Raw genomic sequence first — 6,000 nt, 5'->3', positions numbered from 1 at the left:
GGCACATATATACAATGGAATATTACTCAGCTATGAAAAGAAACGAAATTGAGCTATTTGTAATGAGGTGGACGGACCCAGAGTCTGTCATACAGAGTGAAGTAAGTCAGAGAGAGAAAGACAAATAACGTATGCTAACACATATATATGGAATTTTAGGGAAAAAAATGTCATGAAGAACCTAGGGGTAAGACAGGAATAAAGACACAGACCTACTAGAGAATGGACTTGAGGATATGGGGAGGGGGAAGGATAAGCTGTGACAAAGCAAGAGAGTGGCATGGACATAAATACACTACCAAACTTAAAATAGACAGCTAGTGGGAAGCAGCTGCATAGCACAGGGAGATCAGCTTGGTGCTTTGTGACCACCTAGAGGGGTGGGATAGGGAGGGTGGGAGGGAGGGAGATGCAAGAGGGAAGAGCTATGGGAACATATGTATATGTATAACTGATTTACTTTGTTATAAAGCAGAAACTAACACACCATTGTAAAGCAATTATACTCCAATAAAGATGTAAAACAAAACAAAAAAAGATCACCCCAGAATGTGGCTGGTAGAATGTTCTAAAAAGAGGCTTCTTTGGTGGAATGGCAATATTGCTTTATCATCAGCTAATTTGCTGATGTTGGTCTTATAGTGCTTTGTTTCTCAACTGAATTTTTGAAGTTGTCTTACTTCAACCTATTCCTAAAATGTTGTGTTGTTTGGTCCACCAAGCCGTTTCATTCTGGTGTGCCCTCAGAGGTATAATGAGCCCAAGACCCAGGAAATACTGACGTTCTACACCTTATGATTCTTCTGTATTCAGAGACGGTCATCATACTGTGATTATAAAATGAAGCACAAGTCTGTATTGTTATTTGAAGATGAAAACGTGAGTTCTACTGATCCTGTAAGTGAAAGGAGTTTATCCATGTGATTATGCACCAGGCCTACTGCCACAGCCCGGTGTTTGTAATGTTAATGAACACTTTGAGCTTCCATAATCCAACCTTAAACATCCAAGTTATGAGAGAACAGACATTTCCATGTAAGGGCTATGTGATTTAAATAATACACTTACTATTTTTATTAGTGATAGCGTTTCCTTCTATCTGAAGGGTTAAGGATGAGAGGTTGCTAGCATTTGGTGGTATTGTTGTTTTTTCCCTTTGACACTTGTGAAAAGAGATGGAATACACAATATAAATGGTTGGTGATGAGACTTTTGAATTCTGTATCAATATTGTCATCTCTTCTCCAGTAAGATTAAAACTGAAGTAGGTGGTACAGTGTGATGGGTGTAGAGTAGTTTAATAAAGTGTAGAATTATCTCTTATTGGGGGTACTTAGGATAATTTCCTTTTCCATCTGAATGCCTGTTTAAATTGCCTTTTATACCTAAAATTTTCTTACTAATCTAGAGTCATCTTAGCATTTTCAAACCAACAAACATGCTCCTTAACTCTTTAATTCAGTGCTACATCTCAGGTTGGGTTTCTGAATCTGAAGCTATGGAAAACTATGATACATTAATAAAACTATAGCAGTTTGAAAAGAAAAATACCTTTCCAACTTTTTCCAAGACAAAGCAGTACAATTTCATAACTGCAAGGGGCCCTAGAAGTATTGAATCCAACATCTTCATTTTAATAGAAGGAATAAGACCCATGGGAATAGAAAAATTTGTTTGTCACACAACTTGCTGGCCCTAAAACCTATGTTTCTTTGTTCTGGGTGCAAAGTTGGTCTCCCTGTGTCGTGGTTCTGGCCTGTGAAAGAATACTCTCATATCACATATCACTGCCAGGTGTACTGATAGCTAAGGAAGGAGCCTCTGCGGAGGCAGAACAGCTTAGTGGGTAAAGTTTGAGTACTAGACTGAGAGGATTCTGGCTTGCAAACCTGGCTCTACTGGCTGTTATTTTAGGCAAGTTACTTAACTTCTCTGACTTCAGTTTCCTTAACCATAAAATGGAGTTTATAATCTCGCTAAATCTACAGGTCATTGTAAAGGTCAAACGAGGCTCTAACACATATTATGAACTCAATATGTTCCGGAATAAATATCCTAACTCTGGTTTTGACAACCATGAGTAGAATTCAGTAATTTTAACATTGAGAGCTTTATCTCTTTATCTTTAGACCACAGAGTTCAATAAGCAGAGGGTAAGAAAGATCCAAATCAATTATGACTAACAGACTGGTCTCAGTGTTTTGATTTGCCAAACCCAGCTAGCCTGTATAAATTGGAAACCTGAGTCTTTTCCCAGAGATTCAGATCATTTTCACCACAACAATTCCAGGCAGCAAAGCATCTATCTCAACTTGTGACATATCCAGGGATAGAGACTTGAGAGCCCTCTAGTGAGTCCATTTTGGGGGATTTAATCCCCATCTTCTCAGTTTACCTCCCTAAGAAAACAGCAAGAAGAGAAGAAAGTCACATTTGAATTTACTGAATGTTCGTAGCAATATGTAAATGATATCTTAAGTGTGTGATTTGGGTTTCCCCACATTTGAGTGTGAGTAGTTTATTTAGGAAGTCATCTCAGAGGGCATCAGTAGGGGAGCAGAAAACAAGACAGAAAAGTGAAGAAGAAGCGTTATCACGCAGGCTATTGCTGTGAACAACTGGGGCTCAACCTCTGTGGAATTAGATGTAAAACACACCAAGATTTATTGTACCTGAAATGTGAAGAAGCTAGGATATTTACCCTTCAATTTCAGGCATCCCTGATTGAGAGCTGTTCCTGGGTGATTTAATTCCCTGACACTTCCAGCCTGTGCCATACATGGGCTGAGAGAAAGCCATGTGGCAGGATATTGCAGTAGAATGCTGCCGCATAAACTTGATGAATGAGTATGAACAGAATCTGGGTGATGTCGCTGTAGTATGTCTTATGATAAAACCAATAACCACTGGGAAGCATCTGGCCACAGAATGTGATTCTTGAAACTGAAGAATCTGATATATTTATCTAATGAAGTGTCTTTGAAGAAATAAAAATAGATCATATTACATCCTTAGAAAAAGCAGGGGAAGGTGGACAAGAGGTGTCCTTTTGCACCTGAGGATGCATATACCTAAGCCCACATCCTTTTGATCCCATCTTCATTCCTCATTTCACTAATACTTTTTGGAAATATGGCTTATTAGAAATCATTCTGCAGTCATGCTCATAGATTATGTATTTTGCACCTCTTTCCTTCCCATATATCATTATAACAAATTTTGTCATGCTATTACAAACCATTTGTTAATTAGCATTTGGGTGATATTTTTTGGGGGACCCATGTACTATGAAATTGTTATATGGGGAGGGGAGCATGCATTTATAGATTAGGTATCATGCTTAATACTTTGGGATAATTTCCTAAGTAATAATAATAATGATTAAAAAAAAGAAATTCTAAAACACAACAATGGGCCGTTATCTCTGCAGTTCCCATTTTCCACTCGGCACATAGTGAGTGACAAGATGTTTCTCAAGTTGGTGGAAACATCAACAGCCCAAGACTTGGCTCTTCATTAAGCATTGTATTCTGCAAAAATTCAGTTGATTACTAATTATAAATGGACAGAAGGATAATATAGATAATACTGAAAGAATAACAATATAAGGAAAGTTAGCATGAGTCTAACTCAAAATTCAGAACAAGTTCAAGCTGTTGCTCTGGCATATGTCTTCATTTGGGACCAGAGTGAAGGGTGGGAAATTTCAAAATTACCCAACACGTTTTCTTTTTGTACTTGGAAAGATGTCTAGGGTTTTTCTATTCTTTTTCAATTTATGAAATGAGCCCAATTACTTGTGTTCCTGGGATGCATTCACACAACTAAGAATCAAAGCACCATCTTGGGTCCTTCTTTTTCTCTACCCAGGCTCACTAACCTGCTATTTAGGAAAGACACTGATAGCATATATTAAGTTTACTTGTATGTCATGACTTGCTCTAACAGCAATGCGATGTTATCTTTAACTTTTTCAGTCAAAGTTTAAAAAAAACCCTGTTAACGAAGTCTTATCAATAATTTTGATGAGACAGAGTATCCATAACCTACTCTGCAGAGGCAGCCTTTGGATAAGAGTTGTACATTAGGACAGCAGCTAAATGATTGTTGTAGGATCCACAGCTATAGAGGTAAATTAATTTATATTTTGGTATGCCCTGTGATGTAGTAAAAATGGTAAACCCAAACTATTTAAAATTATGTCTAAGAAGGCAGAACATTTGCTCCCATTGGGCATTAGGTGGAAAATCGGGCATCAAGTTGAGTTTGCTCAACACTATGCTTTGGTTGATTGTTTACAGATCAACCACCGGCAAAGCGGAATAGGGACATTGGATTTTGGGGGGTTGCTTTTAATGACTGCAATTAGTTAATGGATTGTTAGTGGACCGGCAATTAAATATCAGATTAATGACTAAACAATCAACTGGGAAATGGTTACATCATTTATTTTAATTTTTTAAAATGGAAGCATTTTAAAACAAGTTGGCAAACTATGGCCCATGGACCAAATCCAACCCACCGTTGTTTTTCTAAGGTAAGTTTTATTGAAACTCTAGCCATGCTCCTTTACGTATTGTTTAGGGCTGTTGTTGCATTACTGTAACAGAATTGAGCAGTTGTGACAGAGACCAATGCCCCCCAAAGCCTAAAATACTTACTATTTGAGGAAAAGTTTACTCACCTCTGCTACAGAGATGTGACAATTATTTTGTACAACATATGCTTGTAGACTGCTACCTAAAGAGACCAAGGATGTGGGTTTCATTGCTATGTGCACATGTTAATATTACCTTATCATGCTGACTCTAATTTGCCCTCTCTCTACTCAGCTCATGGCAGAGGGAGGATACTATTTCTCTTAAAACAAACAGACAGTCAAATAGCAAAAGGTCTTCTGATGAATTCCAGTCCCTTCTGATGTACGTCAGGGAATATTAACTTTGTTCTGTCACGAACAGTCTTCCGTTCTATGTTGAGCAAATTGTTACTCTAATATACTGGTTCTCAAACTCCAGTGTATATCAGGATTATCCAGAGAGCTTTTTAGAATGAAGATTGCTGGGCTTAATCCCTCCTTTCCTCCTAGTTGCTGATGCGGTGGATCTAGGGTGGGTCTTAAGAATCTGCATTTCTAAAAAGTTTCCCAAGTGATGCTGATGCTGCTGGTCTAGAGATCACTTTAAGATCCACTGCTGGAATACACTGTGGCTGATTAATTTCTGTCCCTCTCCTGTATAGGCACTTTTGCCTTAAAGCTGAAACAACTGTTACCCGCTCATGGTTTAGTAGAGAATGGTAATCAACAAAGAACAAGCAACAATCTCCTTAAAGGTGACTATTTCACACTACGGCAGTACACCAATTAAAGCAAAAAGAAAGAACAAGAACAGGTGAGACTAACCAGTCTTAGTTACCAAGGTACTATAAGGGAGCAGAGACAGATAATGTAGAAAGTTTTCATTCTGTGGGAGTGTAGCAATTGACAGCAGAAGGTAGGAGTGTTTGTGAGGGTAGGAGGGAAGAGATGAGACATCATAAGGTGTTAAGATGTCAAAATGTTCTCAGCATTTTTAAGTACATGATTCATTAGGTAGTGAATCATAGAATTTACATTGTGAGAGATCATCTAATATGATCTTTTTCCCCACATACGAATTTAAGATGTATGTGTGTGGATTTACATAAATATTTATTCCATAAAACTTTAATGTTAAAACTGCTCACTTGGCCTCATATTCATAAATTCACAAGATCCTCTTATGGTCAAAGATTTCTTTTGCAACTAGAAAAACAAGAAACAAATTACATTAAGCACCTAATATCATATAACAAACCACTAATAAGACAAAGAAAAATGCTAAGTCCCCTTGATTCTTGGTGAATAAAGCAGACATTAATGGAAATAAATAAGCAATAGATGTTTATTTTTCTTGGATACTTTGTAATTTAAGTTGCTTTGCCTTTTCTTGAGAAAAAAAAAGTAGGGGGAGAAATTTA

The sequence above is a fragment of the Monodon monoceros genome, unplaced genomic scaffold, assembly GCF_005190385.1.
Source record: "Monodon monoceros isolate NGI ecotype Baffin Bay Population unplaced genomic scaffold, NGI_Narwhal_1 Super_Scaffold_12, whole genome shotgun sequence".
Taxonomy (NCBI): domain Eukaryota; kingdom Metazoa; phylum Chordata; class Mammalia; order Artiodactyla; family Monodontidae; genus Monodon; species Monodon monoceros.
This window is presented reverse-complemented; position numbering follows the sequence as displayed.